Raw genomic sequence first — 12,841 nt, 5'->3', positions numbered from 1 at the left:
ACTCTCAAAAACACAGCACACTGTTTATGAACTGGGTGTTAAAGCGGGTAAACTACTGGCCTGGCTGGAAAGGAAGGACAGGGCAAGTAAATGGGTGGCACAGATCTGATTAGATGATGAACAAATAATAGCTGCCCGCAACAAATCACTGGAGCATTGGCGGGATATTATATATCAATATATACACCAACCGCCACAGCCTCGAAAGATGAAAACCTGGCATTCCTCAAAGATATACGTATGCCCACACTGGTCCCAGAAGCTAAAGAAGCTCTGGAAGAAGATATCACACCAGAGGAACTCACACAGGCAATAGGAGCACTGAACACGGGAAAGGCCATGAGACCCAACATTTCAGTAGAATTCTATAAAATAGCAACACCCCAGCTTGTGTCGCACTTACTAAACATGTACACAGATAGCTTAGAAAAAGGGATCCTTCCTAGAGATCAGCGATTGGCGACCATAGTCGCAATACATAAGCCTGGCAAACCTCCACAGGAATGTATGTCCTATAGATCGATCTCCTTAATCAACACTGAAGTGAAAATACTAGCTAAGATGCTAGCCACAAGATTACAGCCACACCTCTCCACAGTGATTCATCTGGATCAGTCCGGATTAATGCTGAACCGCAATACTGCGCTTAATTTAAAGAGGTTACATAGTGTAATAGAATGTAGGTCCAGCATAGAAGAGGATGCAGTCATTCTTTCACGGGACGCACAAATGGCGTTCGATCTAGTTGAATGGCCATTCCTTTTTGCATTCCTTGACCCCATGGGATTTGGACCCAAATTCTGTGCGTTGGTCCAATTACTATATACTCAGCCGCTGGCACTGGTAGTGGTGAACGGTCATCTCTTGGCCGAATTCCCATTGTGGCGGGGAACAAGGCAGGAATGCCCACTATCGCCGCTCCTGTTCACACTAATCCTAGAACCCTTGGCCGCATGGATAAGGCAAGACCCAGTGGTACGAGGGTTGCGATGGGCAATGGACTGGGAAGACCGGATCTCACTCTATGCGGATGACATACTTCTATATTTAACGTCCCCAGCACGATTCATTAATTGCCTGTTAGATATCTACACTGCATATGGACGAGTTTCCGGTTATGCCATAAACTGGGCTAAATTACTTCTCTATATTCTACACGGCTCCCCCCCTCCCTCCCCCCACAGCTCCCACAGGGTATTACACTTCAGATAACGGATACTGGGTTTAAATATTTAGGAATATTCGCAACTCATGATCATACCCAGTTTATTGCACAAAACTTGACACAGCCCCTGGCAAGATTCAAAAGAGGCATCAACCACTGGCACACACTGCCATTGACATTGTTAGGGAGAGCAGCCCTCTTTAAAATGATGGCACTTCCCAGCGTTCTGTACTCCAAAATACACCGTTCCCTATCCCCTCAACATACTTTGTAGCGATTAACGCAGCAGGAACAACACTGCTTTGGGATGGGAAAACTCCTAGTATAGCGATGCACGAGCTTACTAGAAGCTGATATGATGGGGGTATAGCTCTCCCTGATATTAAAGTATACTATTGGGCTTCCCAGTTGGTCACCATTAACGAATGGCTACACATCCCCCAAGAGGACCCAGCATACTGAATGGACAGACACCTACTAAAGGATACTGGGATTTTAGGAGCGCTGTATAACAGGGTGAGGAGAAGCAACCTCACAGGTCGTACAGCGCACATGATACACGTCTGATTCGAGGCACAGAGAGCACTAAGATGTGAGGGAGTAGTAACACAAGCTATGCAGCTATGGGACACAAAGAGATTGGGCAGACTACGAAACACTAAAGGGTTTAGCAGGTGGGACTTGATATGTATATCAAAAGTAGGGAATCTGGAAAAAAAGGAGAAATGGTCACATTTGTACATCTACAGGCCACCTATGGGTTAGCAAAGACAGAAATGGTCCGCTACATGCAGATCAGACATGAACTCCAATCCTTGATCCCGCCGGAAACGAGGCCCGCAAAATCTTCACCATTGGAAGATAGGCTTCTAACAGACCACCTCCACAAAAAGGCAATCTTGCAGACCTACCGGAAAATATTGAATAACCGCCCGGTTCCTACGGCAGCTTTGAAGGCCAGATGGGAACTGGAATTGGGTGACATAGATGAAGCAGATTGGCAAGAGGCGCTGGCGTCCCCTCGGGAGGCAGCAATACCATCAAGACTTAGGCTGGTGCAATTAAAAGTTCTGCATTGCACATATTATCCCAGAACACTATTACACAGAATACATCGCACAGACACACCACTTTGTCTAAGACAGTGTGGAGAGCCAGGTATACTATACCATACTATCTGGCAATGCCCGGAAGTGGCGCTCTACTGGAGAGGAGTGATGAGAACCCTCTCACAAGTCACGAGAGTCACAATTCCTCCAGAATCAAAATGTTGCCTTCTCAATATTTGGGAACCTACAGACTTAAACAATACAGCTCAGGACTGGGTCACACTAGGCATGACAATGGCACAACGCAATATTGACACAGGGTCTGCGTAAATAGTGTCTCAATCAGTTACGAGCAAATGGAAGTACTACAAAGGCAATCTAACACAAATGCTGCTCAATCAAAATCCCACTGAGAAGAGGAACAGTAAAGAGATGGAACAACATTCCTTGGGTCACCAAATTATTGGAACTATGCTGAGCGCCAAGTACCTCTACAGGGCTCGGCTCTCAGATTAGTAAGCGTTGCAAATTCATCCTTGTGCCCTGGGCACCCCCATTTTGTGCTGCCTGGTACTGGTTGAGGTTCCGTGACAATTGTTAGTGGTGTTTTCGACTCGCACGAATATGGTCGAGTCTGGTATCTATGAACCGCAAATGACGAGTTTAGTAAGTGTGCGCAGTTTCGCTGTACTAACTCAAACCGTTCGTTTGTTATGTGGGTTTTTCATCTATACCCACGGGTTCCATCTTAGATACGTCATCCATTTTGTCTCTTGCCCTCAAGTAGCCAGCGAACGGACGTTGTCCGCTTCGCGACCCTGGGACTCCCAAGATATTTGCGGAAGACACATGTCTTTTGTAAGTGTCTTTATGATGAGGGGGATGATACTGTAAGGCAGATGGCCCCGCTCGAGACTCATCTCGCCGTGCCGGTTTATTGTCTTAGCCGTGCATCTCATTAGGCACGTCCCTTTGATGCCTGTATCTCGTGTCTCTCGATACCTCCCTTTTACACCCTTTCCGATTTCCCCACTGTCTCCGTCTTCCTCTACACCTGTTCTTGTTCCTATTTTGATTTGTTTTATTGCCGATTGGAATGCACTAATGTTGGGAAGATGGGTTTTTACAGTTGGGAACCGCCAAATGTTTCCGCACTTATGTTCCGGGCCTTGTGTGTATCAAAGTGACCAAAGCGACCCCTCTGGGGGATAATTATGGGAACCGGGTCATAAACTTTTGTGTTCAATGTAACTCTATGGGATAACCATGTATAAAAGGAGCGATCCGCAGAACCAATTTGAAGCAGACGCTCTGAACTACACTTGTTGTACTTCCGTGATTTCTGTGTTTCCCTGCAGCAAATAAACCTTGAATCTTTGACGCCGAAGGAAGTGTCCCGTGTCTCTGATTCGTACGCCGGAGCAGGTTACCCACGAAGGTTTCAGGTGTTGTGCCCTGGCACCGCTGGGTTCTAAATAACCCAGTCCTTCAGTTGGCGCCCAATGTGGGGCTGCATCAGTGGTACCGGTCCAAGCCCGACGATCGTGAGGAACTTCGTGTGAAATCTCCGAGGGAAGGTGCACCCCGCTTCATCGATCTTGTTGTCGAAATAAGTGGCCCGAAGACTTTTCCAGCGAAGTTTCCCGCCTCCTGACGGCTGCGACGGACTGCTGCCCTGACTGTAGACCTGTTTTTGCGCCTGGCGTAGACCTTGGTAGAGCGAGACGATTGACGGGCCTTCCTGGTGACGCCATCGATCTTTGAGTTAAGTATTTGTGGGTCGCTCCCAGAGTCCTTAGTTGTTGACACTTTAGCGAGTGTTTTTGTTGTTGACGCTGTGAGAGTGTTTTTGTCGATGACACTTTGCTAGCGTATTTTTGTTGTGTTGTTTGACGACTGCAGCCGCCAAAAACCGAGGGTTTTTGCTTTTTGCTGGGACTTGGTAAATCCCGTAACCCTTGAAGTTTGTGAAACTCGGCTAGTGTGCAAGATGCCTGGTCGTAGTACTTTGTTTAGTTGTTTCAGACCTTGTGGTATGGATTCCCGGCTGGAGGACTCGTGTCCGATACCTCCGGTTGGTACTCCGACTTATGAACTGTACAGTAAACATGGGCTAGGCCCGATTACTTTTAATGAATACTGGATTAAATATACGAAGAAGGACGGTGTCCTTAGTTGGCCACCTCATGGTAGCTTTGAAACCCCGATTTTAGATAACCTAGAGGCTAAATTATTTGCGAAAAAGTCAAGGCCGGCCATGTTTGATGCCTTTCGGTTGTGGCGTAAAGAAGCCAAACAGAAAGAAATCAGACAGACTAAACGAAATCAGCGAGATAATGTTGCTACCATTGTAAAGAAAGCAGAGCAGTTTCAGCGTGATAAGGAGGTTAAGGAAAAGGAAGTGTTTGATAGGCTACAGCGTATGTCTGTAGATAAATGCTATCCTGCTTTGCCTACGGAGTCGGATAAGAAGGAAGAACCAGTTGAGGATCCTTTAATGTCCTATCTTATGAAGTCGCCACCTCCGTATGTACAGGGTACCGCAGCTCCTGTGTTTCCCCCTGTACCTGTTCCTGCACCTATTCTTCCTTTGCCTGTTCCTCAACCTGCACCCGTTCTTCCGACTGTTCCTACTCTTTTGCCTGTCGCAATCCCTACTGCTCCTCCGCTTCCACATACTCCTGCTCCAGCGACTGCACCTGCTCTGTTAACTCCTGTTGTTGCTTCTGTTTCTACTCCTTCACTTGTTAGTCCTGTGTCCTATACTTCTCCCTCTACTCGTAGTCGTAATTCTCCTCTTGCGGCTAGCTTCTTTCATTCGCTCGGACCTGTTCTTGGGTCTGCTGGTTCGGATGGTCCACAGAGACGTAGTCAGCTTCCTGGTAACAGAGAACGCGCTTCGCTATATAATATGGCGATGGGTTGGATGATGCATCCTCTTCGAAATCCGCCACGTGTTGTACTCGACACATTTTGTCAATTCAATATACCAACTCAAAGATTTGTGTTCGAGGAAATGTGTAAGGTCCTACGTGATCAGATATCGGCCGACGCAACTGACGAGGTGCTGACTGCTTTGTCTGATCTACAGCTTCAGTTCTCAACTGGACTGATAGTGGATACCAACGTTCGACGTGCTGTTGAGCGGTTGCTATCTTTCCGTCCCACTCCCATACCTCAAGCCTTGTTTGTTGAGGATGTTGAAAGACGGCCAGATGAGTCTGGTCAATTTCCTGTGCGCGAAGTTCCACCAGTATGGATGCCAGGTAATCCTGCAGCTGCTCCCCCGATTCCGCCATTCTTTCAGAGAGTATGGATACATCTCCCATGGAAACGTTCAGAAGTGTTGCAGGTGAAGCAATCTTTGCCTGACCCTCGCAAAAATCCTGCAGGGTACTACAAGGAATTATCGCAGCTCGTAGACGCTACGATAATGAATCTTGCTGATATTGATATGTTGTTTGGCAATGTTGTACCGCAACCGGTATGGGCCAAGATTCGTCAGGAAAACCATCCGAATGAATTAGGTGGTGCTTGGGCTGCCATAGTAGCGGCGGATGCCCGACAAACTGGTGGTGCTAAACCCGAGCAGCTGATTGCTGATCTTCCTCAAAGAATAATAACGTTAATGAAAACTCTTATGCCAGCTATGAGGGTAAATTGGGACAAATTATCAGCTTGTAAACAAAAGAAGGACGAGAGTGTCTCCGACTTCTTTACGAGGTTTGAGGAGTCATTCATTGATCATAGTGGTCAGGATATGAGTACTGAGGGTGGTCAAAGGTTGTTCGTGGACAAATTTGTTTCCAACTTATTGCCCGATTTGAGCAATAAATTAAAGAATTCAGAGAGTGGTGGGCCGTTTCTACTTCAGCTCAGATATTGGCCACAGCACAATATTATGAGAACAGAGAGAAAGAAGAGAACGACCGCGCTGATAAAAAGACGAAAGAGCTTAAAACTAAAGTGTTGCTTCAGCAAGCATATCCTCCACGTTCGAATCAGAATACTTCGCAACAAAATAGATCACAGCCACAATCGAACCGATCAAAATCTCGTAATGACTCCCCTTTTCAAAGATCGTCATTAGGGTACAATCAATGTGCTTATTGTAGACAGGAGGGACACATTAAATTCAATTGCCCTGTTTTGAACGATCGTAATAGTGGTAATTCGTCTAAAGGAGGTCGCAGTGGTTCACATCAGGTATCACGCGGTAGGGGTCGTGGTGCTCAGAATGATCGTTCTGATAACTCATCTAATTCTAACAACTGTTTTGATCAACGCGGATCTTCGCAAGGACGATCTGCGCAGTACAATGTAGACGATTATTACGTCGATCAGGGAACTGACGACAGTAATTACTAGGACAGCCAAAGACAAGGAGAGGGAGTGGTATCAGTTCCGGTTGATCAGAGAGGGCCTTACGTCGCAGTTGCTACATCGGGCGTCGTTGAGCCTTTTCTGTTGGACACTGGTGCAGCGAAAAGCTCCATTAAGCATTCGAAACTCCCTGGCGCACCTTTGTCTGGCTTAACAAATGTTTCCGTTGGATTCTCTGGCGCCCCCGTTAGCAATCCAGTTTCGCGCCCTTTGCCCCTTAAAATTGGGCCTTGTGAGCTAGAAGCACCGTTGATTTTGACTACTGGTTGTGGTGAAAATCTTTTGGGTCTGGATTTGCTTAAACGTTTGTATGCAACTCTGTACTGCTCTCCCGCGGGCGTAAAGCTTACGTTGGGAGAGAGAGTTGTCTCACCTATGTATTTGTCCCTCGATAAGCTTCCACCGGAATTGAGTTCTCTTCCTGCGTCTTTGTGGGCGACAGGTCCCAATGATGTGGGCCTGCTTGACATCTCCCCTTATGTTGTTCAGTTGAAATCTAATGTGCGATTGCCACGTATTCCCCAGTACCGTATCTCTCTTGATGGTGAACGAGCACTGTTAGCGATCATTTATGATCTGATCGAGAAAGACGTTATTGAAGAGACTCGGGGAAACGTGTGCAACAGCCCTGTATTGCCCATTTTAAAACGTACTGATCCTTCGAAACCACCTGTTTATCGTTTTGTTATCGATTTACGGGAGGTTAATAAAATTGTGATTCCTCAGTTCCCCGTTGTGCCTGACATCACGGCACTACTGACTCTGATTCCAGCTTCTGCATCGTGGTTCTCGGTGATTGACTTGAAGAATGCGTTCTTCAGCATCCCGATTGCCGAGGAGAGTAGAGACCTTTTCGGTTTCTCCCTCGGTGGACGCAGCTTCCGGTTTAAACGCGCTCCTCAGGGCTACTGTGAAAGTCCATCGATTTACAGTCAAGCCTTGAAGGGTCAACTGGATGCGTTCAAGTTGCCGGCTGGTGCGGCCTTAATCCAATACGTCGATGACTTATTGGTGGCTGCTGATACTCAGGACATTTGCAAAATTGCTACGGTGTCGTTGCTGCAACATCTCTGCGAGTTAAATCACAAGGTGTCACCTTCTAAACTCCAATATTGTTGTCAAGAAGTTACCTATTTAGGTCACTTATTGTCAAAGGAGGGAAGGCGGTTGACCCCAGAGAGAATTGCTGCAATTGCACGAATGGCTGTGCCAAAAACCCAAAGAGATGTGCGTGCCTTTCTAGGTATCACGTCGTACTGCAGGCAATGGATTCCTAATTTTTCATTGCTAGCGAAACCATTAGTGGCTCTTACGTGCAAGGATGTTTCAACTCCTTTACCATGGACGGAAGAATGTCAGAAAAGTTTTTCTGAATTACGTGCTTCATTGTGTTCGGCTCCTGTGTTAGGTACCCCTGACTACAGTAAGCCGTTCACATTGTATGTTCACGAGAGAGAAGGCTGTGCCTTGAGTGTCTTAACGCAACCTTTTGGTGGTAAGCAACGTCCATGTGCATATTTTTCCTCGACCTTGGACCCGGTAGCTAGAGCATTGCCGAGCTGCTTGAGAGCAACAGCGGCAGCTGCGGTCTCCATCCGACAATCAGCAGGATTGGTCATGGATAATATGCTTACGGTGATGGTTCCGCATGCAGTCGACACTCTTTTGAATCGTACAAAAACTCAGCACTTGACGAGTGCGAGGTTGTCTGGGTACGAGTTGACGCTGTTGGCAAGCCACATTCAAATAAAACGTTGTAATGTCCTGAACCCGGCAACTTTGTTACCAATTAGCTCAGAGTCAGATGAAATAACAGAACACGATTGTTATTTGAGGACAGAGGAGGAAACAAAAGGTCGAGTGGACCTTAAAAACACCCCATTGGAAGACCCAGATGGAACACTGTATGTGGATGGTTCGTGTTTTAAGTTGCCGAATGGCGATGTGACTACTGCTTATGCTGTTGTAACGTTGAATACTGTTGTTGAGACTGCAAGATTGAATCAGAATTCTGCCCAAGCTGCAGAACTGATCGCTCTTACCAGAGCGTGTGTGTTAGCGAAAGGGAAACGTGTGAATGTGTTTACCGATAGCCAATATGCGTTTGGCGTCGCCCATAGCTTTGGACGATTGTGGAGAGAGAGAGGTTTTCTGACCTCGCATGGTACGAAGATTCAGCATGGCCAGCTTGTGAATGATCTCTTAGATGCACTTACGTTGCCTAAGCAGGTAGCGATTGTTAAATGTAGTGCGCATCGTAAGGTGACGGATGATGTTGGTCGTGGTAATGCGTTTGCGGATGAGATTGCTAAGGAGACTGCCCGGAACCTTAGCACTCGAATGTATGTGACGAGTTCGGTTAGGTGGCCTATAGAGTCGGGTATGTGCGAAGACACTATTGAAAGTGTGAAAGAAATTCAGAAAGAGGCCACCGAGACTGAAAAGACGAAGTGGGAAGAAAGTACGGGAAAGTTGGATGTGAATGGTTGTTGGATTGATTTGTCGGATCAGAAAAGATGGTTGTTGCCTGATGCATATGTGCTGGCCGTTGTGACAATGGCGCATGGGTTAGCACATATTAGCGCGAAAGGTATTTGCAAGTTGCTGTCCCCTGTGTGGAAGAATGACGGTATCGCGAAATGTGCTGAACGTCTGGTCAAAAAATGTATGGTGTGTATGATGTACAATCCTGGCAAAGGAACCCCAACTCCTCCTGGCAGTTTTGCTCCTCCTTCATGTCCCTTTGAGGTGATTCAATTGGACTTCATCCATATGGAGCGATGCAATAACCTGAAATACGTTTTAGTAGTGGTTTGCGCATTCTCCCGATGGATCGAGGCCTATCCTCTCAAAGACAATACTGCTTTGTCTACTGCGAAAATCCTACTGAAGGAATACTTTCCTCGGTACGGAATGCCTAGAGTCGTGTGGTCAGATAACGGAAGTGAGTTTGTGGGAAGTGTGATGAAGAGTGTGTGTAAGGGCCTTGGAATTAATCAGAAATTCCATAGTGCCAATCATCCCCAGTCAGCTGGTTTGGTTGAAGGGTATAACGGCACCCTTAAACTGAAACTAGCAAAGATTCAGGCTACGACTGGTCTTTCGTGGCCTGACGCTTTACCCTTAGCATTACTGTCAACTAGGGCGACTGTACACTCCCGAGTAGGGCTTAGTCCCTATGAAATAGTGTTCGGTCGTCCTGCGAATGTTTGGGGGGTTCCTAGGCCAGGTATGTTCTGTGATCTTGAGTATCCAATGCTGATCGATTATCTTCATGACTTGACTGCTAAACTGAGGTTAATTCACCAACAGGTTTACGACGCACTGCCGACGCAGACGGAGGGTCCAGGCCACCAGCTCCAGCCCGGAGATTGGGTGGTGACGCGCAACTTTTTGCGCAAGAACAATTTGGATCCGAGGTTCACTGGACCCTACCAGGTTCTCCTTGCCACGAGGACTGCTGTTCGTCTTGAGGGACGGAAAAACTGGGTGCACGCCACCCACACCAAAAAGGTCCCTATCCCTTTGCCGGCAGACCCGTGGGTGAGGAGAGGCATTGCATCAACTGAAACCGAAGGATTGCCGGCGTTTGTACCTTTTAGCAACGCACAGCCTGTCGGAGAATCCTCAGTGCAGCAGAAAGACACTGTTGAACATTTGTCATCAAAAGACTCAAGACCAGAACACTCAACTGATCAGCAGGACGTTGTCTCTTCAAAGGATCCTTTGTTTGACGAGCAGACACGTCCTGGGAAAACCCGATACTTTTTGCGATCTAGCACTAAAGACTAATAAAAGATCCTGTTTTGCTTTATTGACAACTGCTCTAATCCCGTTTTCCGTGATCAGTTTGAACATTTGTATTCTTGTGATTATTTTTGTATATATTCATTGAGCTTCGTTCCTTACACCTTTTTGCTTCCACAGCCGAGAGACATTGTTTTTGCATACATATATATTTGTGCAATAAAGGCCGTAGGGCCGCGCGCGTACTTCCTTCTGGTTGGTAGGTCTTGACGCTAGGTTAAAGACCGTCGGTTCCTGGGAACTCCTAGGGATTGACTACTGCTACACAGAACGAAGTGTGTCAAGAAACGTTGCGGACGGTCGTAGGGAATGGCATTTTCGAAGCTGATGGACTTGGAAGAAGCTCAAGCTCGAAGATTCAAGCTGCAGCAACTTAGCCGTACGAAATGTTTTATATTCCAAGTATTTGTATTATTTTTGACTGTTTCTGCATTATTGGCGGGTGGGGTGTATTACATGATATCTTACTTCTTACCTTCTGCCATACCTACTCCTACCCCTGACCCTAAACTCACCTCCACTGCTTCTCCTCATTCTTTTCATGTCTTACCTGAACACGAGCAGGCTAGACGTGCAGAATTCCGCAATAATTCCTTTATTCAGCTCCTTCACCAGCATCAGTTAGTGATTAACACTACTAATTGTTGGGTGTGTGGGTTGATGCCACATACTACGGATAAGGGAATTCCATATCTGGTGTTACCGTACAGTTCCCAAGGGTCTGCTCGAGCATTTCAAACAATGTTTCGAAGCGCGCTAGGTTTCCACCCCATTCGAGAACCACGCTCTCCCTACTCTGGTCCTACTTCGTATCAAAAACCTTTGTCTATAGCAATAGAGGATTTAGATAGTGATATCTATGATCCCTCGCTTATTCCTGAAGAAGAGGTACAAGCTTACAGGGTCCTGAGTAGAGGCGAGTATAGTGTGTTCACTAGTGAAAAGCAGCTTAAAAGCTCACCTCCGATATGGGTCGTACCCCACATTGGTAATTTTTGTCTAATGGGTCGTGGTCGAAGATCGAAAGCCCGACTTGGAGAGAGTGCTTGCACTGAAAATTACATTCTGCCGATGGTCTCGTCCCCTGTGTTTCTGGCTGCCAAGGGTACATACTTTATCTGCCATGATCGTGCGTACGCATGGTTGCCCGCTGACTTCATGGGCTCATGCTTCATCGCAAATTTGTTGCCTCCGACGTTTACCGTAGATGCAGATTATCATAAGACTAGAGTTGTGAGAGGCGTAATTAGCGAAGAGGACACTGCCGGTCAAGAGGCAGGAGACTTTTTCAAGGGTTTCCTCCCGTTTTGGGGGCCTATGGTTAATAGTAGGAACCTGAGACAGTTGACTCGAGTGGTAGAATCGACAGCTAACATTACTGCCAGTGCCCTTGGTAATATCACCACAGAACTTCAGGCGGATAGACTCATGACGTTACAAAACCGTATGGTTTTAGACGTGATCTTAGCAGATCGTGGTGGGGTATGTAAGGTGATCCATTCGAGCTGCTGCATTTTCATTCCTGATAACGCTCCGACCGTTTATCAAGCCATCTCGAAGTTGCATAAGATCTCCGAATCCATACACGTGGATGTAGGGGATTGGACGCTACTTGGGTGGTTTTGGGGCCTGATGTCGACTTGGGGTTGGAAGATTCTGATGATCGTCGGAGTTGTTGTGGCGTTCCTGTTCACGTGTTGCCTTTGTGTGCAGTGCGGCCCTGCCTTATGTGGCCTTTGTGCTACAACGTGTATGAGACAGCCGCATGTTACCAAGGGAACTCGGTTGGACAGAGCTATGCTACAGCAACATTTAGATGGTCTGATGAATATCGAGTATGATTCCGACTAGCGCTTGCCTACATGAGGGCAAAAGGAGCGTCTGAGGTTCCGTGACAATTGTTAGTGGTGTTTTCGACTCGCACGAATATGGTCGAGTCTGGTATCTATGAACCGCAAATGACGAGTTTAGTAAGTGTGCGCAGTTTCGCTGTACTAACTCAAACCGTTCGTTTGTTATGTGGGTTTTTCATCTATACCCACGGGTTCCATCTTAGATACGTCATCCATTTTGTCTCTTGCCCTCAAGTAGCCAGCGAACGGACGTTGTCCGCTTCGCGACCCTGGGACTCCCAAGATATTTGCGGAAGACACATGTCTTTTGTAAGTGTCTTTATGATGAGGGGGATGATACTGTAAGGCAGATGGCCCCGCTCGAGGCTCATCTCGCCGTGCCGGTTTATTGTCTTAGCCGTGCATCTCATTAGGCACGTCCCTTTGATGCCTGTATCTCGTGTCTCTCGATACCTCCCTTTTACACCCTTTCCGATTTCCCCACTGTCTCCGTCTTCCTCTACACCTGTTCTTGTTCCTATTTTGATTTGTTTTATTGCCGATTGGAATGCACTAATGTTGGGAAGATGGGTTTTTACAGTTGG

Source organism: Lissotriton vulgaris, chromosome 4_1, assembly GCF_964263255.1.
Source record: "Lissotriton vulgaris chromosome 4_1, aLisVul1.2, whole genome shotgun sequence".
In the NCBI taxonomy this organism is placed as follows: Eukaryota; Metazoa; Chordata; class Amphibia; order Caudata; family Salamandridae; genus Lissotriton; species Lissotriton vulgaris.
This window is presented reverse-complemented; position numbering follows the sequence as displayed.